Below are 23,258 nucleotides of genomic sequence, written 5' to 3' on the forward strand. Positions count from 1 at the left end.
ATTGCTAATTCATGAGTTTGGTTGTTGTTGTTCATAGCAATGATTTAATATTCAGTACTCAGTTTCACTAGAAATACTCGTTTTCTTATCCATCAGATCAGGAGAGAATATAGAGAGAATTGATCCTGGTATTTTGGAAGGGGATAGTTGGAATCGTTTCAACTTTAAATCATTCTGTAAATGTGCATGATGGATAATAGAATGTCTATTACTTAGCATCAAATAGATGTGCTTTCTCCCCACAGTATGAAATATTGTATAAAGCCTCTGCTCCCAATCCAGTACTGAGCAGGTGTAAGCCTCTGGATTGAGTGAATGTAAATTCTGTAAGTTTCCCTCATTGCTAGTTTTAAGTCCGTAACTTTCTGTAAGCTTTGTAACAGTAGCTTTGTATTGTAGATATAAGTTTGTTCTGTATGGTTGTGTTTTGCTTGAGTTCATTTCTTTCTCTGAAGTGATCTTTGAGCTTTCCTTTGTGTAAGTGAGGAAAGTGTGAATGTGTGTGTGTGCACAATAATCAGTCCTGGTAGATATCTTGTCTGGACAATCACCTGCCAGCAGCACTTGGATGACCAGCGAATAATAGGAGTTCAGCCCTACAAAAGAATCCACCTGAGAAAAAAAGAAAGAGGCCCCATCAAGTGAAGATCAAAGTCTCAACTGCTATTAGCTGATGACTCATGGTCATACAGAGACCTGGGCCAGTGTTGATGACTTATGGTCAGACAGCATCCCTGAGCAGTGGACTAGATTGAAGCAAATACAGGACAGGTGCAAAGCTCCAGCTTCTTGCCATCAGCTTTCAGCAGGAGTTACTCTTGGCTGGCTGGGGAGGCAGGAGAGAGCCCAAGGCTTCTCACCCTCTCCCCAAGATGAATAGAACTGACTGCTCCTGATTACTACACTAACAAGGAAGAGCAAGCTGACAAAGGAGGTCATACAATTAGCTCACTGCTGCGTGTTCATGACTGGGGGCAGACACACTGGACTCACTATGCCTTGTCTTCCTCCGCTGTCCTTATGCAACTCTTCACCTGCGTGAGTTCACCTGTGTAAGTGTGTCAGCTCAGGAGGGTATGAGTGAGTGTGTGTGTGTGTGTGTGCTTGAAAACTAGTTTCCCCTTTTCCTTTAATTCAATAGTGGCATTTAATACAATACATAGCAGTTAACCCTGGGGTGGTCTCCAGTGTAAAAATTAAGGTTGCACAAATTACTTGACATTCAGTTGGTTCATTGTACCACAGTTCAGATACAGGTATTGCACAGCTACCAAAAATTCAGTCTAGCTAATACATCCTGCTCCCCCAGATCCTTCCACTTCTTGAGTTGCTGGGAGTAAGGTACTTTTCAGAGTGAACATAAGTAGCGGAATCATACCCTATGCATGGTTATATGAAGCAAGTTATATTTCCTTTTTGTTTTGTTACAATTGTCAAATTTCATGCTGAAAAATATGTTTATGATCTAAAAAGGCGTGGATGTATTTTATATACAACAAAACCTGGTAGATATTATGTTTCATATTGGCTATGAATCAAATCCTGTAATCCTTTGTTAAAAATCCTATTTATTAATTAGGTGCATTACTGAAGTACGTACCAGCCTGAATCATGACATGGGATGATTTAGTTAGGGTTGATCTTTCTTTAGGCAGGAGGCTGGACTCGATGACCTCCTGAGGTCCCTTCCAGACCTAGGATTCTAAGATGCCATATGGATAAAGACTGATGGGAAAGTCAAAGTAAAGCAGGGGGAGGGGTGGTAGGTCTTCCGGACAGTGGGTTCAGTATACCAGTAGCATATTTTCATTTTCTTGTAGGCATCATGTAAAAGGAGATTTCTGAGGTTTAGCCTGAAAAAAAGGTAATGAGGTAGGTCTGAAAATACTTAGAGCAGAATAGCATGGGTGAAAGCACAAAGGTACTTGTTCGAAATCGTAACAAGGGGGAAATGGAGACTGGCATCATCTGCCAGCCCGCCAGAGTAGAGCATCAAAAGCACAGTTGCAAATGAGAGGCAGATGTACATAGGGATAGACCATGAAGACCCTTGAAAGTGAAAAGAAGCAGCTTATGTCTGATGTAATAGAGAATGGGAAATCAGTGCTATGAGATGTGCAATGCAAGGAAAACGAAATCATTAGGAAATTTACAAGGGAGAAGACCAATGTTTATATTAACTTTGATAAAAGGTGAAAAACATTGCTAGTTAAGAGAATAAAATGCTGTGCTCAATGAGAAAAATTTACAGTAAATATACATTTTCAGATCTGTGCCTATTAAAATGTAGTAATGTATATGTATGTAAAACTTAATTTGCTTTGTGTAAGAAAAAGGGAATGAGATAGGTATATACATCCCTATATGTAATGAAAATTTTACATTAAAGTCACTTGAAAGATTTGACACCCAAAGCAGAGTTAAAACATAATGTTTTCTATGCAGTGGAAAAAGCTGTGCAGATTCCTATGGTGTAGTAACTGCATAATCCTGTATGGGTTCTTGTAGAGCTGGAACAGCTTCTTAAACTTCTGTTAAAATTCAAAATGAACTAAAGATAAAATATTTTTTAGATTCTTTCCTATTCTGCTAAGGGGCCTCAAACGTCTGTATGTGAAATGCTTGGGAGACTGTGGAATAACAGGTCTCATCTTCTCCCTGTAATTCCACTAGGTAATGCTCTATCTTTTCTTTCAGAGGATAACTGATCGTGGGTTGTTTCAGAGGGTAACTGATTACTTCAGCATAGCTTGCTAGCCACCTTTACCTCCCACTGTTGTCAGGTAAATTGCCTTCCATTCTTTCTTTGTAGAGGATGTGGGGGATGTGAGGAGGAAGGAACCTCTTAAGTCACCTGCCCAAATTCCTAGCTCCTGTTCTGGGAGGGACAGCCTGTATGCCTGCGATGGTGTGGACAAATCCAACACTGGATTAAGGCTGGAAGAGGTTAATGAACAGTCATGGTAATAGCAGCTGAAGTTGATTAACAGCAATAGTAAGCTCAGATGGAAGGACAAATGGAGGGAATGAAAATATAGCCCTTGCATCTGAAACAGAAAAAAGATCTAGGATGTGATCTGAGCAGTCCTGAGAAGGGAATTCTAACAACCATGACTGGGGAGCAGGTGTGAACTTTTATGCTCCTGCTGATTGGTTAATAGACGAAACCTGAGAGAGGTGAGTTCTGAGAGCCTGGCAAGGTCCTTTGCTGCATAGTAGCAGGATTGATAACTCACTGCTGAATCGTAGTCCTGAAAAGACTGACAATGTCCATAGTTAATGAAGATATTTGGAAAAATTCAGCAAGGAATCTGGTGGTAACTTAAAGATCAACAAATTTACTAGGGCGAGTTTTTGCTGAAACAGACTAACATGGCTATCTCCAAGGCAAATTACAGTTTGTGGCATCACCCCTGTAGAGAATTAGAACCAATGTATTAGGAACATGAAAATGGACAGAGAAAGTTTCTGTCAAATATCACAGTCAGGTGAGCATGATGCCTCTGCAGAACTAACATAGGGTAATAATCAAGAGACTTCAGGGCAGGAAGTGACAATGTTCACCCTCTATCTACTTTCAGTGATTGCACCGATGATCCAAGTTCTAGAATTATACCAACATCTAAACAGTATTAGAACAGTTTTGACAATATACTATCCCCCTTTTTTGGGAGATGAGTATATATGTGCACTTTTTTTGTGCCATCCTGATATTTTTCAATGAGCTCTACTTGTAAATAACAATACATACTGTAGTTCCCTGTTGATTTAAAACCCATAGCATCCTTAAAAACCATAGTGTGAAATGCACTAGCTTCAGAGTATGCCATTGAGATCACGCACAATTTTAAAGGCTAGGGTATACATTTTGTAATTGTGTATTTTTTGTCATTTGGGCAGAACCGTCCCATCTTTTCAAGATTTTTAAATGTTTAACTTAAAATGTATGGGAAGCACTATAACACCAGAAAAGTCAAGGATTGCATTAATGGAATAGGGGAAGTCGGGACAGGGGGAGTACCAGGCCAGGAGAATGGTGGAATTACAAAACTCTTTATGGAAGCTTATGAAGTACTGCTAATCACCAGGTTGTTATTGCCTCAGTTTTACAAGGACTTTTAATGAGAGTACTTCACTGTGTGGACTTGCCTACTAAAGTCTGAAATGTATTATACTTGCTCGCATGCATTATCCTTGCTTTTGCCTGCTTGTGTTTATACATATTACATACACATACATCACTGTAAAACCAAATCAAACTGTCAAATCAAAATTCAGAAGCTGTGGCTCTGTGATTGTTAAACCACTTTTTATCATCTCTGAATGTGACAGCTTTTTTATACTAAAACAATTTCTAGTAAATCCAAATTTACACCATGCCTGTGATTGTAGTACACGTTGAAATTACCTTTTGAAGTGACAATTAGATAGTTATAAAATTCAAGGCAGAAATTACTTATCCCTCCAATAATTACTGAACATAAAGTATTATCCATTTCAAACACACAGCAAGTCAGAGTTCAGACTAGTGTGCGATGATAGGAAACATAAAACATAATTCCATTAACTTTCATTAATATAAAGGAAGTTTGAATAATATGTTCTTGTTTGCAATTATAATAAGCCCTGTGACATGAGAACATCTGTTGTCACGCGCAAACTAAACTTATAATTTACCAGAACATTCCTTGAAATATGGAAAGAGATCACATCTAAAGCAAAAGGATGATTCTATGTCACATGCTTAATATCAATAAACCATGCAACAAATGCTTGCATGGGAAAATGGCAATTGTCATAAGGAATCTGTAATATATGTCTGCTGACAGATAGAATTCAGAAACATGGATAATCTTTTAAGGCTTGAATGCAGAACAAAGGGAAAATGATGTTTCATGCATGAACACTACATTTCCAGTTACAGACCTCTTTAGCATCCATCTAGATGAATCCGTGGAGGCTGAAGAATTCATATTACAAGCATTATTAATATCCATTTATATGTGTTCAAGTGCCATGACCTATGGCTCATGTGTAAATGATATTGTTGATTATTGTGCTGACGGGGTGAAATTTTCAAAGCAGCCTAAGGAAGCTCTGATCAAAGCTTTCTGAATTGCAGTTGCATAACTCACAGGTTACCTCAAGCACATGTGCATTAAATAATAAAACAATTGAATATATATGTCTAAAATATTACTTTCAGCACAATTATAGAATTGCATTTTTACTTCCACTCACTTTCAACATGCTTCTATTTGTTGTGTGAGATGGGTGATATTCTTTAGTTTTTATCATTTAAGGGTTGTTGTTTGGCAAACGTGACAACTGTACAACTGAAAGGCCGTGGCTATACTACTCTCCACTTTTGGAAGGAGCAAGTAAATTACGGCTGTTCAAAAATGCAAATGGGGTGCTGATCTGAATATTCAGTGCCTTGCTTGCATAATGGTGGCCACCCAACCTGTCAAAAGTGCTAATTTTGAAATAAAAATTGCCATGTAGCTGGGGTTCCTTTGAAAGGGTGCCCCAATGTCAAAAGCACCTTTTTTCCCCTTTCACTGATAAATATGATGATGATGTCTGGATAAACCAAAAGAAGGATGAAAGGTATTCGATGTGGGTTTAATCACATTGCAACTTTTTATTACACATCTGGGGCTATGGGGCAAATAATAGAGTACAATGCAGATAACCCCATGCTTATTGTGTTTTTACTTGTGGCTTTAACCTGCTCCCCTCTCTTCCTATTCAGGTCCTTCCAGCAAGTCCATTGCTAGGACCTGTTAACCCCTCCCTCCCATTAACTAGACCAGTTGTGGGGTTGGCTTCCTGTCATGCCAAGCATAAGAGCCCCCAGTTGTCCCTGCTCATGGCTGTTTAACAAATACATCTTTTGAAGCCATTTTCCATCCATTTATCTTGTCTCTGTGTATGTCATGGAACACCTGTGCTGGAGGCACCAGCAATTAACTTGACAACAGTCCCTTCCTGCTTCAGCTCCCCCCATATAAAATGGAGACTTAGGGCACAGGGCTGCCTCTTTTAAACCATGCATTGCTAGGGGATGAGTCAGTGACCACAACAACCCCTTCTTCAGCACTTTTCATTTCCTTCCTGACCCTACTCCAGTCATAAAGTGTTGTTCCTTTCATTTGGCCAGCCAAGCAAATACCCCACAGCCAGTGTTCCCTCTATTTTTTCCATCCATGGTGGAACATATTTTGTTATGTGCACCAAGACGTGCAAATGTGCACCACCAATAAAACACATGCTGCCAGTTGTGGCTGCTGTGGGTGCTCTGCTATTCAGCTGAGCAACATCTTAATCTTTCCTGGGTTGCCACCCAAGTATTTGGTTTACAAGGAACACTGCCCACAGCCCACTTACAGTTGCAGAGCAGTCACTCACTCTTGTAATCTTTTTTCATGTAAATTACAAACTAGTCATACTTTTTAGAACTCTTGGTGCAAAAGTAATATTTTTTTTTCAGTAAGGCCTAGTATGGTCTAGTCTTCTCTCTGTTTAAGTGACTGGAATGTATTGAATGGAGTGAAATAGGGAAAATCAGGCTGTGGAGAGCAAAGTGACTGGAAAGGGAATTTAATTGAGAAGAATATTTCCTCAGGCATTAAGCAAAAGTAGAAGGGAGTCTGTTTTAGAATAGAGAGAGAACAGCGTTTGTAGAAGAATACAGGCAGAAGCCATAATGTAAGTAGGCAATTTGATGGTATTTTTGAGCTTCTCAGTAGGTAAAATCCTGAACATAGGGAATTCTGAACAGCTGTTTACAATGTGCATTTTGGTAAGACTTTGCTGTCTGCTTCAATAAGAGATGCCATTGAAAGTTGCCATAACCTGAGACATAAGAACATAAGAACATAAGAATGGCCATACTGGGTCAGACCAAAGGTCCATCGAGCCCAGCATCCCATCTGCCGACGGTGGCCAATGCCAGGTGCCCCACAGAAGGAGAACAGAAGACAATGATCAAGTGATTTATCTCCTGCCATCCATCTCCTGCCCTTGTTCTGAAGGCTAGGGCACCATACTTTATCCCTGGCTAATAGCCATTTATGGATCTAACCTGCAAAAATTTATCAAGCTCTTTTTTAAACCCTAATAGAGTCCTGGCCTTCACAGCCTCCTCGGGCAAGGAGTTCCACAGGTTGACTGTGCGCTGTGTGAAGAAAAATTTCCTTTTATTAGTTTTGAACCTACTACCCATCAATTTCATTTGGTGTCCCCTAGTTCTTGTATTATGGGAAAAGGTAAATAATTTTTCTATATTCACTTTCTCCACACCATTCATGATTTTATATACCTCTATCATATCGCCCCTCAATCGCCTTTTTTCCAAACTGAAAAGTCCCAGTCTCTCTAGCCTCTCCCCATATGGGACCCTTTCCAAGCCCCTAATCATCTTAGTCACCCTTTTCTGAACCTTTTCTAATGCCAATTTTCTAATTTTCTAATGCCAGACTCTTACCTGCAGGTAGTCTAAGGAAATATTGGTTTAGTAAAGGCACTATATTATTTCATAGATCTTTCCACTTCTCATCAGCTTAGTTTTCCCTATTTGTTACTCTCTAGATCTTTAGCCATTAGTTGCACTATCTATTATAGCTATTAATAACAATGACTAGGAGCTCAGATATACTTCCGTAATCAAACTCTTTTGTTGTCTGAAATTAAAAACTGCGCAAATCCTACCTTTTGTCAAGCCATCCACCTTTGTGTTGCAAGCATTGATTTGCTCCAACAGCACATGGAACACAAATCTCCTTTTCTTTGCTGGGCACAGATGCTTTCAGTGTTCCTCTCAGAGCTGTGTGTGATCCCTCTGTCTCTGAACAGAATGATAGTGTCCTGTATTAATCCAAACATTGTCTCAGTTTATTGGTTTTCTGTTTCTAATCCAATCTCACGTGCCCTTTGACCTTTTCATTAGACTCCCCCTCTTCCTTGCAAATTTGACAGGTAATTCATTTTAATCTCCTCTCCCCCAACAGTTATGGACTGCAAATCATCTGCCATTTTAATATTCTTTCCTCAAGACTTTCGCCATTAGCTTAATGAGTTTTAATTAGTTTTCCAGTTTTTTGTTGGATTCTAATATAATTAGTAATTGCTTTCATTTGAATGTGTTTTGTGCTAATATGGTTATCCTGACCTCCTCTAATGGCAGTTATTTACACAGACAACATATACAAATCTAAGTATTGCACTCAGCAAAAATTTACAACATTTATCTGGTGAAAATGTAATTCTTTGTGCATGGTAACTCTATCATACTGGCTGCATCTCCATGTGCCACTTCTTCCGGAAGCAGCATGCTAATGAGCTAACTGGAAGGTGGTACTGAGGCATGGATGCAAATTTTCTGTGGCTCATTAGCATATCGGCATGTGGTTCGAAGTGCAGAAGATGATCTTCTGGACTCTGAAGTGCACGTCAAGAAGTGCGGCCCACAGGAATTTTCCAGAAGGAAACCCTCCTTCTGGAAGCCCCCTCTCCCCAAAAATTTTGGGGAAGAAGGGGCTTCCAGAAGAAGAGCTTCTTTCCAGAAGATCCTCATGGGCCACGTGTCTCCACCTGTACTTTGGAGTCCAGAACAGCAGCTTCTGGACTCTGAACCACGTGTCGATATGCTAATAAGGTGCAGAAAACTTGCATCTGTGCCTCATTAGCATCTTCTGGTTAGCTCATTAGCATGCCGCTTCTGGAAGAAGCGGCGATTAGTACTTTGAGATCCCTTGATGAAAATTACTGCTTAAACGGTCCTTATTGTTACTTTATATCTCCTGCTCTGCCAGGATTCCCCCTTTTTTGCCATGTCTCACCTGGCATTTATGTCAGGCTTACAAAAACTTTTCTCATAAATACATGTAACTCCCATTTCTCCTGAGATCTTTGAAATGTGATCACCTGGCCTCTTCCGCTGCACTGAAAAGCAGAAGGAAGCTAGATGTTTCCCTACTGTTCCTTAGCACCAGGGGAGCATGACATCTGCTCTCTACTTGAACTATAATTACTCTTCTTTTGGCCTCCAGTCCCCTAATCCACTGATAACTCTCCCACACAACTTCTCATCAGCCAGGAAAGTGGCTTATCTTTGGGAAATGGTGAAGGAAAAAAAATGCTGCAAGGGATAATAGGTAGAAAGGAAAAATATTTCTATGATGGATGGCTTAAAAATGAAAGGATGAGGAGGACAAAGACACACACAACACCATAAAGGGGGTAGAAAGAAGACAGAGAAAATCCAAAGAACAAAGGGGTGGATAGCTCTGGATTATACTAGCAATCCATGGCATAATCCTGGTTTCAGCATCTCCACACAGAAAACTGAAAACTAGGGATTGAAGGCAGAAAGGATGGCAGGAAATTGAGATATTAACAGAGATATTGTATGTGCAAACAGGTTCCATAAACTAGTGGTGTCAGTATTTTAAGATCAGCTATTTTTTCAGATGAATGCTCCTTGCACGAAAATGTTATTTGAACAAATATAGTTAAATACATGCAGGCAGGCCATTCTATCATCACAGACACGATTTACAATAAACTGGCTTAGAAGGAGAAAGCAATGACTAATCCAGTAGTCCCATATATCCACCACCACTTTCTTACTTCATGTATCTTCTGAGTCTCAGAAGGATATGAGACACAGGTGTGTAACTGTCAGCAAATTCCTTTTTGTATGTTTTTAGGGTTTTATTTAAAACCTTCTCCTTTGGAACCGAGCCCTTTAAATAACTTCCTAAAATGCAATGTTCTTTTCTCCAAAGTGTTCATGTTTTTTTACTTGTTTCTAGTTTTATCACAGAATTAAATATTTTCACTTGGGCATTTTTAAATCATTCATAGGCCTTTTCAGTTCTTAAGAATGGAACTCAAATGTGTGTGAAATTAATTACAATTGTATACAAGGTTATAAAAGAGAGGGAAAGAAACTGTTTTACTGAGTTTAATCCATAAAAGCAATGCCTTATTTCCTCACTCCTCACTTTACTCCTGGTCTTTTTTATCAAGTAAATATTCTGTGATTTGGATCTTTGAAACATCTAGCATGACATTTTATCAATAGTTGTAGAGCATCCTAAATTTCTGTGAAGGCCTTACTATGAGACATTTAATGATCTTCAATTTATATTGATTCCTAACACATTTATGGGACCAATCTACTTACAATTTATCTCATTTTATGAGATGAAGCCATTTAGCTTCAAGATCACTGCAGTATGAATGGGAAAATATTTTCCTTATGAGGGTGACAATAGCAATGTATTTTAAAATGTTCCTGTGTGAAATAACAAGCAGTGGAGACTTTTAGAGGCTGCCTCAGAGTGCCATGACTTTAAATCCATTACAAGTCTTCATTTTTGACAGTCCTGATTTCACTGGCAGTTTTTTTTTTCTCCAGTCAGTTTAATAAAATGGCCTTTTTTAAATTCAAAACTGTTGAATTCATGGGTATGTGAGTGGGGGAAAAATTGTTTCACTTTATCATTTCAATTCAATATTCCTACCCCCATTTTTTTCTTATTATTCAGTTGTAATTAGCAAAGTTCTTGTACATTTGTAGGTTTTGTTCAGGGCAGAGAAGCACTGTACAGAGGATGTTCCCAGGAGAATCTCTCCTTTGTGGTAAAGCTGGAGTACAGCAGTGTGTGCTATGTTTTTTTCACATTTATTTCTTTTATTTAAAGGGTGTACGTCTCCTTTACCAGTGAATCTGCTTTCAGTGACTTTTATGACTATCACATTGGAGAGGAGGACAGGAAGATAAGAGGATAAATTTTGCCAGCTGTGAAAGGTTTTGCAGACTGAAGCTTAACCATAAGACCAGTAACACTCAAAGAAGGAGTCTGTGTGTTGAAGTCCCAAAACATGGGAGGAGGAAAGCTTGAGAAAACTTTACCAAGGAGTGAAACTTGCCTGTCTTCACAATGTCTTCAACATTTAAAAAAAATCAGTAAAATATTTAGTTTAATGTGAAAATGTGAATATGCAAAGAAAGAGGTTCTGGGGAGACAGACCAGAGAGAACCAGCATTTGTGAGAGGAACTGGAAGGTAAAGCCAAGGCCCAGTGCAATATGAAGATATGTATCTCCTACTCCTCTACCACCTAATCCATCCCTGAAACAGTCACTACCCACAGATAATCAGCAGCATCAGAAAGTTGCTGGTCACAATGATCATGTATGAAGTGGCACTACTGATACTAAGAACATGAGATAAAGAATCTGTTTTAGAAAGTATGTCTCAATGTGCAGACAACAAGCTTTTCAGGATGCAGGATTTTGTTGTTTTTTTTTAAGATACCATATAGATTAGACAAGGATAAGATACCACAGAGATTAGACAAGGATGCACTGATATGTACCATTATGCTTAAATATTTTTGGTTTTGGATGGGTTCGTTGTGACTGTTGTTTGTTGTTATAGAAACCCTGAGAAGAGCACTTATCCAAGTGACAATGTAAATACCCAGATGGGTGCATGTCTCCCAGACAGCCCTGCTCAGTAACTTGTGGAAGCAGTTTGAGTAGTACTCATATGCCCAGCTTCTGACATCATTTCCTTTGTCTGTCTGTAAACAGAATGAGCAGAAAACTAGATCGCAGGCATTCTTTAATGAATGGTCACCTGTGATTGATTCACATCAGACAAACCAAAGAAAGGAGCCATTACAATTGGACAAATGCTGAAGAATAAATTTTTCTGCAAAGTGAAAATTGATACTTGGCCTCATCAGGCCCTTGTTCTTGCAAGATGCTGAATACTGCAATCCAGCAAAGGACTCAGACACACATGCATGCGCTGATGCTATGCTAATCATGTGGTTAAAATTAAGGCCACAGAAACCAGTTAGAGGGATAATGTATTTCTGACTCCCTCTCAACTCTGATTTTGTTTCTTGTATAAAAGAGAAGACCAAGAGAATGCATGATACCAGTTTTCAAGAAGATGAAATGTTCTTGGAAGGAGGAGTGAGAAAAATTGTTCTTCTTAACCTCTGAGGATAAAGCAAGAAGCAGTTGGTGCAAAGTTTGGACATTGGGAAGAACATCTTAACTGTCACAGTGGATGACCACTGAAATAAAATGCATAGGAGGGTTGTGGAATCTCCATCACTGGAGATATTTAAGAGAAGGTTAGACAAACCCTTGTTGGGAATGGTTTAGAAAATATTTGGTTATGCCATGAATGCAAGGAACTAAATGACCTCCAGAGGCCCCTTACAGTCCTTTGATTCTATGAAATGCCAACTCCTGATTCAGGGACTTGACTTACTTGACTTAAACCCTTGTATTCCATGTGCAGAATAGGTCAACTGCAAGTCTCCTCCACATCACTCTGCCTCAGGACAAAACTTCTACCTGACTCCAGAAGTACCCTAGTTGTTGTCTTTAAACTGCATTATATCTACTCCATGTTTTCTGAGGTGTTCCTCTTTTGCATTTTCCTTTAGGGTTCCATTTGAGACCTTTATGGATTATGCCTACCCATCCCCACTGTCTTTTCTTGATTTCAATGTCAAGTGCTTCTTGCCCTGCTCTGTACCAAAGCTCCTCATTTGTGACTGAGTTTTGCCATTTGTTGTGAAGGAAGTATCTCAGGCACCTGTTTATGAATGGCTGTAGCTTGTGATCTGAAGACTTTTTTTAGTGTACAAGGTCTTGCATCCATGCAAGAGCATACTCTTCACGCTGCACAAGTCGTCAGAGGAGTTAGCAATCTGCCTGGATTAAGAATGAAGTTGCCTGGCAACAGGTGAAACCTTAATCTACTCAAGACTGAGGAGGTCCCACAAAACTGGAAACATGACTACCTTATCAAGCTTCCAAAGTAAGGCAACCTTAAGGAATGCAAGAACTGGAGGGGCATCACATTACTGTCTATTCCAGGAAAAGTATTCAACAGGAATCTCTTGGAGTGTACAAAGACAGAAATTGATAGACAGCTCAAGGAAGAAAAGGTTGGCTTCCAGAATGAGAGATCTTGTACTGACCAAATAGCACCTCTGAGTGGTCATAGAACACTCGCTTGAGTGGAACTCCCCCACCACTACATAACCTTCATAGACTTTGAAAAAGCCTTTGACAGCGTTGATGAAAGGACTTGCTATGAATTAAATTAAAGATTGGTTTAAAACTAACAAAAGGAAGTTTTTTTCTCCACACAGCACATATTAGGTCTGTGGAAGTCCTTGCCAGAGGAGGTTGTGAAGACCAGGAGTTTAACATGGTTCAAAAAAGAACTAAATAAATTCATGGAGGTTAGGTCCATTAATGGCTAGATAAGAATGATGTTCCTAGCCTATGTTTGTCAGAGGCTGGATATGGATGTCAGGAGAGGGATGGTCTAGCGAGGTGTAGTGGCCTTCCTGTGACTCAGGCAGAGGAAGCCTCCCAGAGGCCTTGGTGGGTGGGCCCTGAACACCTTCGCTACACTCCATAGCGAGTGACACCCGTGGCAGAAAATGGCAGAGGTGGGGCCCAAAGCTCATTAAAAGGGCAGCTTCTGAGCTGACTGGAGGCTGCTGACCAGGGTACTGAAACAAGGAGACAGAGAGCCTGTTTTAGGCCCCATAGTGGCCAGGTCAGTCAGCCCCCCATGCTGACCAAACCCTAGAGCAGCAGCCAAGCCTGCTGCTGGCCTGCTACCTGGAGTTCCAGGATCTACCTGAGCCCTCTGGCTCACTGCAAGTGCCATACTTAGAGGACTAGGACCTGCCCAAGTCTATGAAGCTGCCACCTGCCGGCTACCCAGAGGCCCAGGATCTACCTGAACCTACAGTCTTGCCTGTAGTCCACTATCCCAATTACATGGACATGCTTGATTGGCTGGACCTGCCCATGGCTACTTACCCAGAGGACATAGATCTACCCAACCTCCTGGAGGTCCTGGAGTGGGACCCTGCACTAATAGAGATATAAGTAGTAAGCAGCCTGGGGAATGCTCTGCCAAAGGCCATGTCAGTGTGTTTTGGCCTCTGGTGTGAGCTGCAGTTAGGGCCCCATCTTGGGGCTCAGCAGGGTAGAGCAGTTGTCCTGTGCCCCCATCCCTCTCACTGGAGAGAAAACCCATTGTTTCTCCCAGCCTTCACTGCCTCAGTGGTGTGCCTGCTATTCTGCCCTGCTTCAGGGCAAACTATTTCCACTGCCTGACTGCTTAGCCTTGCTACAGGGAGCTGAGCTTTTCTCAGGCAATTGCCATGCCCTGCCCCAGAGCAAACCACTTATATACTGCCTCCTGTTTGACCACTGCCCTGCCTTGCCCCAGGTCTTATATACTGTTAAAATAACTTCTGTACTTGATTGCTGTCCTGCCCTGCCCCAGGGCTAGGGCTTACATACTGTGTGGTTGCTCCACCATGCAGCAAGATGCTGAGTCTAACTACTTGACTGCTGCTGTGCCCTGACCTAGGGCCAAGGCTTATACCCTGACTGTCTGTTTGGACTACATCTTCTTTAACTGGACTGCAGGCCTGCCATATGTATGCCAGAGCTGGTACTCATATAGGCTGCTTCCCATACAGTATTGTAATTATATTTTTCTCTCATCATCAAAAACTAAAATGGATGTGGCATTCTCCAAGAGGAAACAAGACAGCATGGAATGGGCCTACAGTAATTTGCTTTTACATCAATATCTGATAGTTCAGTCAAATTGTGTTACCATACACCAGTATCCAGATGATTGTCTCCTTTTTCTTATTCATGGGAATATGTTCAGATCGTCTGCATACACACAGTGAAAGAGGAAAATTATCAAAAAGAGCATAACTGATCATTGATGCTGATTTTATTGTGGTAAAAAGCAATGTCCCATGAAATTCCTTTATATTATAAACTAAGCCAGTCAGAGAACTCTGGTGTCTTTACCATAGGCAGGATCTCCTCAAAGGACTCAGGTTCTTATGAACATGATAAACCACTACAATGTGGCATTATACCCTTAAATACAACCATTTTAAGGTGTGCTTCTGTCAGTGACATTACAGCATTAGACAATTTATTGTCTTTTCAGAAACTTGTTTGAAGACTGTAATTCCTTTAAGTATACAGAAAAGCATACTGGCAGCCTTGGTGTGATGTACATTATTTTCAGATGGTTATACATTAAAATGAACCTTAATTATGTCTAAATAAATTGACCCACCATGTGGTTGCATAATCTAGTGCTTAAGTACGTATAGTGGGATTATCAAAAGTACTTCAGTGCCCAACTTAAATGGACAGTAGGTGCCTTTAAAGCTTTTGAAAATCCTGCTGTTGAAAATTTCCTCCTTTTACATATAATCAGGAAACTAGACATGAGATGAACCTTCTCCTTTCCACCTCTTGCCAACTGTAATATCTTTTTCACCTTTCTGCTTTGTTGACTGTCCAGCTATTTTCAGCCATCTGAAAGCAAGTTTAACTTTTATCAGTGAATTGGGATCAATTGTAGGTTTTTGAAACAAAGGGAAAAGTCTATTTAACAATTTTATAGCACATCATTCTCAATACTTGCTTATTTTCCGATCCTTAAAAGGTAGAGATATTAATGTTAAGTAATTTCATGTCATGGAAAAAAATTCTGTGCTTGAAATATGAAACTGCATATAATACAACTTGTATTGCACTCAAGTAAGGAGAGATTTTTTTTTCTCTCTGTGATTTGGGGCAAGACCTTCAGTGTCTCGTTTCACCCTCTCTTACTAAGTTTCAGAAGTCAATGAATATTTAAACACTACTGCTAGTTTGCACTTCTATAGATCCTTTTACCTGAGAATATCAAAGTGCTTTTCAAATATTAATTACCGTAAGCCTTACAAAACCCATGTGAGGTAAAAAATATCTAATAATGAACCATTTATTTGACTGGTGGATTAAACAAAGGTGCAAAGTTAAGTGAATTGCTTAAGGTCATGTGGAAAATCGGTGGCAGGGAAGCTCAGGCTCCCTATCCTCCACTTCCTTGCCCTACATAGGGCTATGGAAATATTGCATTCATTAAATTTGACTAACTAAGTTTTCCTTGTGTTTAATGTGCAGGTCACATTTAACGAATGTATACAGCTCTATGTAATATAGATAAATGGATTCTTTAATGAATGTGTCTGTACAATATTGCTTCTCAAGAAAACTTCGTTCAAAAATAGTAGTGTATATGACTCAAAAGGTGCCAATTAACATAAATATTGTCATTCCATGGAAGGAGATGGTAGAATTAGAAAAAAACAGCAGTTGCTGTAGACTTCATTTTACATAAAGTTAAATATACAGAGCGACATATCCATCTGAACCTACGTCATAATGTAATCTGAGTTAAAGAGTGGGTGTGTTTTGGAGTTCAGTTTTGATAGATATGGAAGAAAGGCACCTTTTGTAAGCAACAATAGATTTCCATTAAAGTTTAACAATAATCTGGTCAGAAATCCGTTAAAAGAACAAATTGCTTCTGTTGGCAACAAATGTGATAAAAAAGCAATAATCTAATTACACTAATTCGTGTTTTAAATTAATGCAATGATGTTTTTAAATTAATGACACTACCCTAATTAATGTGTTCATGTTCTTGATACTTGATCAGCCCATTCTTCTTAAAAGCAGCCTTTTCGAAAGCTGGTTATTAGGTCTTATCAAATATTTCTACAAGTTCCTGAGAAACCTTATTAATATGACTAATGAAAAATCTTGAACATGATTAGATGATCTCTCAGCAGTATATTCTGAGAATATCAGTGTGTGTAATCTTAAAGGAGGAAAAAGATATTAAGGAGCAAATGATAAAGCTTTGATCCCTTAATATTGCTCCGATATGAACATTAAAAGAAATGCTGATATCTTTCTGTGTTTTCATTTTACACCATTTAAATGCCCACAGACAGCCTCAAACTGTTAGTCTTTTTCCTCACCATTTCAAGCTGAAGATTTTTCAAAAAGGACTTGGTAATCCAATTTGAGGCAGTTGACTGACAAATGTAATTAACTGCTCAAAGTCAATCTTTAAGATAAAGAAATATTCTGAGACTTGAGAAAGAAGACTGAGTTTTGTAGCCTAAAAGTATCTCAAAAACACAAACACTGCAAACCTACATTATGCACAAACTTGTCCTTCAATTATCATTGAATTGTGAAAAGAATATACTTCAATAGTTATTTATAGAGATCTAATATTTAGATACACACAAAGCTCTAATGGACCGATACGCTCCTAAAAATCTAATTATCACCTTGATAAAAGAGATTCTACTTAAATCTGTTTTTTCAAAACTGCACACTTTGTTTATAGGATCCTGACAATGACTAATGAGATGGTTGTTTAGTTAGAAAATTTTTGAAGGCACTCAGTAGTTCAACTCATTGAGAAAGTTCTGCACTTTTTTCACTCTTCATCTGTAAATAAAAACTAATGCTCAGTTCGTATCAGCAAATAAAGCAAGTTATTTTTACGTGGCAGTAAATACTTACGTTACTGAGTCTGTCAGCAGGCAAAATTAAAAGCCTGACTGATTTGTGATAATGGTCAAGAAATTATATGACAACCTATTCCTCCACATACTATTTCTGGTTTTTGTCTTTCTGAGAGAAACCTATTGCTTCTAAAGCAAAAAATTACACGTACTGGCGTCTTATACAGTGCTATTTATCCTCAGATCTCAAAGTGCTTTCTGTAGGGTATGAGTTTATTCTCTCCATTTTATGCTTGGGGAAAGAGCTACAGAGAAGGAAAGTGACTTGTCCAGGGTCCTCTAACAAGCTAGTGGAAGAGCTGAGGATAGAACCAGAGCTCTGAGTCCTCCTCCAATGCTTTAGCTACTATGCTGTTAGGCTACCTGTGTTTAAATGCCAGGGCAGCTGACAGAATTATCAGGCCTCGGGGGCTGGTTGGGGAGGTGCCCTCCATTCTCAGAAGGGATGGGGGACTGGTGATGGTCAGCCTTTAGTACAGTGTGGACTGCACCACCACCAGCCAGCCCTTACTACCACCCAGAGCGCACTGCCCTCAGCTCTGGCAGCAGTGTAAAAGGCCTGGGATTCCTTCACTGCTGAAGTAGTAGCACTGGTGGTCAGGAGCCCTGGGACAGTTGCCACTTTTGCCCTTCACCTCCCTCAGTAGGCTGGATGTCATGTTATCACAAATGACAGCAGTTCAGAGCCCTTCTATAATAGTGGGAAAGAGCCTCACTGCCATTTGCATTCAAGCTGTCATGTTCAGCTCTTTAAAATCAAACAAGTTATGTTCATATAAAATATGTTAGGGAAACATCTTTCCAACTCTTTTCTAAATTGTCTTTTTGATTTCTGTTACTTTAGTTTGAAGTAATTTTTGTGTGTGGTTTTTGTGAGACGTGGACAAAGAATAATTGATCTTTAAGTGTGTTACAATCTGCTGAGGTTCCCTGAACTGAGAGTTAGTGTAATTTTTCTCAGGAACATGCGAGTTTTGCTACTGTTAAACTGAGTGACAACTCCATGACACACCAGCTTGTCTGACTTGCCAGCAAACTCTTTGGGATTCTGTCACTCCAAGATTTTTCTTATAGGTAAAAAAATAGCAAAGCCCAAAGACCTCTTGCTGCAGAACTCAACCTTTTCACTGAACACTCACAGAAATTTTGTTGCTCTATTAATGCTGCAGCCCATTACCTTAATTGGGAGTAACACTTTCCTTCCTTCAGTCTGCGCACTGAATTGGCTTAAAGTGAAGCAAGTTGAACAGAAGGACTTATGATTACATGATATAAAGTGTGAGGAATAAAGTTAAGAGTTACAAGTATATAAAGTCATAAGATTAAAATCTTATTTAACAAATTACACTCTCTTGTTCAAAGAAATTTTTCTCACCAGTGTGGCTGATGAGGCATTCTGGAGAGGACACGTCACAGATCTCAAACTGTTCAGATATTTTCTCCTGTCCAGCTGAAGGATATCAGCATGGATTTTTCTCTCTCCTTATATTTCCCACAGCTTATTGACTGTGCTTCAGGAACCAAAGAACATGCTGTTTCCTCAGTGGAGGGTGACATCATGGTAATTTTTGTAGTCTTCTCTCTCTGCCTTCATCTCAAGGAATATAAGTAGTAAAGCACAGATGGTCCTCTGTCACTAAGGCTATGTCTACACTAGAGGGTTTTTGATGACAAAACTGATGTCATTATTCCGTGAGGAATAATGTCTCTGCCAACAGAAATCTGTGAACAGAAAGCCTGTCTGGACATTCCCAGGAGCTCTTCGTTGACAGACAAGGCTTTGTGCAGCTCTATCTGTTGTGCTTCCGGTTGACCATTTTGCCAATAGTGGCCTGGCAGTTCAGTCATTCTCTGTCTACAGAGCGGATCACTTGGCAGTTTGTCCGTGATCTGTTGACAGAAGTTTTGTTGGAGATCTCATCTAACAGAAAGTTCTGTCAATAGATCACTCGAATCCAGACATAGCCTCAATATGCAGGAAGAGAGCTTTTCTTTGTTTAGATAGTAAGAAAATATTCAGCTACTGGGTTGTGACCCTAAGGCAGACCCTGAAAGGTAATCAAACACCCAGTTAGGATATTTTGTGGACGATAATGTGTTTTGTTGTAGAATGTCAGTCAATGAATAACATATTTAGGTTCATGCCTGTTCTGCAAAGGACTCAGACTTGTTTGAAGTTAAACACCTGCCTAGGGCTTTGCTGAATTTGGGCCTAGATTTCTCTGGGCTGAATTCCAGATACGATATGGTCTCTGTTAAGCACTGAGAGACAGAGTTTGAAATTGAGCTGCATGGAAAACTATTAGTGTCCAGATAGTAGAGTAGTTGTTTTCCTCAATATAGCTCATATTTATGACCCACAGACTCTGTATTGTGACACAGAATGAAATACTATTTGGCATTTATAAAAACATGGCACAACTGGACCTTGTGTTTTATGGTGATGTGAGAAAAAAAAAGCATTTTTATTATCCACTGCCAGGGTAACTTTCAGCTGGAATCATTTTGGGACTGAGAAAATAAGATATTAAAACAACAAAGGTAGACCATAGATGATACAGAACACCAGGTCTAATTCCGCACGACCCTCCGCACCCCCCCATGGTTTTCCTGGCCATAACCATATTTTTATAATCTGACAAAAGTTATAGTGTAAACTATGCATTTCATGGGTCTTAAACCCTGTGTAAATATTTTCTTTGTCTAATAATGGATCAGGAGCAATCTCTCCCTCTCTTTCTCTCTCCTGCTAATAAAATTTACTACACTGGACTGCTAATGTATGAGAGGTCTCCCTGCCCAGTCTGCTGCTTTTTCACACCTTACTGTCTTCCTTACTGAGATGCTAAGACCTCTCCCACAAAAATTAACTCTTAACTTATTCTTTTGTACCCATTTTGTTCAGGTTTCCTTATCTTTCACATTTTCTTCAGCCTCTTTCCTGGCTCCATTCCCTTTAGATTTAAATAACCTCCTTTGAAGTCCCCTCCCTCCCTTTCCTTTCTTATTCTCCCCTTCTTCCTCCATCATTCCCTGTCGCATTTCTCCTTTTGTTATTAATATCTATTACTGCACAGCCTATGGGCCTCATTGTACTGGTAAGGTACAAACATGTCGTAAAGAGACAGTCCCTGTCATAAAGGACTCACAATTTAATGTAGGATGAAAACTTCTGAGGCAGTTTATGGTATTCTGCTAAAGACCCTCTCTTTGAATACTCAAATCTGGAGTAGGCCTATAATCCTATAGCTCAGAAACCCAGTTAGCATGAGTGGATGGTTATCCATGTGTGGACCCTGCTTATCTCACTCACAAGGCCCAGGGAAGGTCACCCCAACTCAGACAGGGTCTTGGAGTTTGGAGAAAGGGATAGTTGCCCCAGCAACCACATTCCAAGAAGAGAATGTGAGAACCAGTATATAGCACCATCCCATTTGCTATCCTAGTTTGGTACTCAAAACAAATGTGTTATTGCTCTGTGCTATTATGTCTTTTGTTTTAATCTTCTACATTATGCACCCTTAGACATGCCCATGTGAAGACATTGTCTTTACTTCTGTAGACACATCATTAATTCAATTGGACACATAGATGTCATTAAAAGTATGCTTTGTTTCAGTAACTTGTTAAGGAAAACCACTTGTTCTAGAGATAAGTTGCACTGTTAGCTATGGGCAGGGACACTATATAACCTTTTTAAGATTTGTGGCTTAGTGTGCTCCTTTCATCTTGCTCCTAGAACCTATCCAGGCTTGGATAAACACCCATGCCATAGTTTCCCCTCTTCCCACCCCACCTCCCATCAGCATTCTGTATAACCAATTGTGACCTGTTCGCTGGCGGTGTTCAGTGTTAACCAGTGAAGTGGCTCTCCACCAGCGCTGTGTGTAATAAACCCTCTTGCTTGCTTCATATATGGTGTCCAGACTTTGTTCCAGCAGTTAATGAGAAGATACAGCAAGAAGATGCAATGGACAGGTATGAATGAGGGGAAATGGGAAGAGTAGGTACCTAGTTTCATACAGACTAGCTATGCACAAAGTACAATTCTCCACCTTACTAGCTGTTGTTCTGGTAGGGTTATGTGAGCACCAAAGATTCTAAGAAGAAATTTAAAATGAGGTATGGCTTACACATTTTATTTGAGGTTTTTATTGCACATAAGAAGCAGAATGGGCAAAAGCATGGAAGTGTTCCTGGGCAAACTGGACTAACAAGCAGCAGAGGCAACAATTAACTCAAATTAATGTTAGGGTAGGTGCTTTGCAACTGAGGGGGAAAACCGTGTTTGATGTGGTGAGGAAGGGGAAGCTAGAGGTGTGTCTTAAAGAAGGGAGTGATAAGAAAAAAACTGTTGCTGGTAGCATGTTGAATGGATTTCAGAACAAGATTCTGTCACCCCTGAAAGAGATAAGGATCTCTGTAAGATTGTGGGTGCTTAATGAACCATATTCAATTTTGGTCAGAATCTAGCCGATAGAAGGTAAGCCCCTCATTTATCATAGAAAATAACAAGCATTGGTGAAGAAAATAGAACTGTTTCCTTTTTGCAGGTATACCATAAATAATTTCACAAGTACAAAAGGAATCAGTCACATTGCCTTCTCCTCCTCTCACAATAGTAGTAGGTTTACAAGAAAATATGTAGCATATTAAGAGAGGTTTTTACTGCTTTTTTAATATGCAGTACCTTTAGGCATAACAGCAGATAGCAGATTACAAAAAAAGTTATGCTTTATAAAGATTTACAGGTTTCAGCTGCTCAAAAATGTATGCTATTATGAGAATTTGAAAAGGAAAAATGAAGAAATACATATGCTTTCCATTATGTCAACTTCAGAATATTTGGATCAAAATATTAAGGACTCACATCAATATGAGCAAATTATTAACAGTAAACACAGAAGCTATATCTAGGCTAAAGAGTTTTGTCAACAAAATGCCAGTTTTGTTGACAAAACTCAGTGTCCACACTAGAATTTGATTCTGTCAACTGTAAGTAGACAGAGTTCTGCCTCTTCCCCCAGGAGGCAAAATGCCTTTCTCATCAGAATCTGTCAACAAAAAATCTGTGTGGATGCTCCTGGGGGATTGAAGGGGCTCTGAGAGACAGGGGTTCTGGGTCACTGGGCAGAGAGTGGGCATGGGCAGTCCAGACACTCTGTCAACAGAGTGGATCACTTTTCCGTTCTGCTTTGCTGTCTAGCTGCAATCTGTTCGCAGAAGTTTTGTCGGAAGATGTCTTCCGACATTAACTTCTGTTGACAGATCTCTGTAGTGTAGACATAGTCAAAGAGTGCAATGCTTATTTCCTCTAGCTTGTGCCTTTTCTAGTTCCAGCTAACAGTGGAAATATCATTATGGCACTAAAAGCTAAACAGTCTGGGATGGGTAGCTAGGTTTTTCATTAACTACACTGTCACAATAGTGATCACATTGCTTGTCAAATATGGTTGCTTTTCCTCATAATCAACAAAGAGAAAGGAGTCCACCAATAAAACAAATATATGGGGTTTACAACTGAATTGGAACACACAAAATGACAGTGTTTTTGTTCATAAGTGAAATATCCTTTGTGGTGTTAAAAGGATGGCCAATAAATGGTTTAGTTAAAAGGGTCTAATTTACATAAACTTTATCTGTTTCCTAGGGCTCTGTGAAAGAGAGCCTAAGGCAGTGGTAAGCAGTCTGAAGCCCCCAAGCCTCAGGTGGCCCACTGGGACTCTACCTGCCACCTGCCGACTTCAAATCTGCCTCCCACCCCCATTTGTCTTTCATGCAGTGGGG

This window comes from Carettochelys insculpta, chromosome 4 (assembly GCF_033958435.1).
Source record: "Carettochelys insculpta isolate YL-2023 chromosome 4, ASM3395843v1, whole genome shotgun sequence".
NCBI classification, from domain to species: Eukaryota; Metazoa; Chordata; order Testudines; family Carettochelyidae; genus Carettochelys; species Carettochelys insculpta.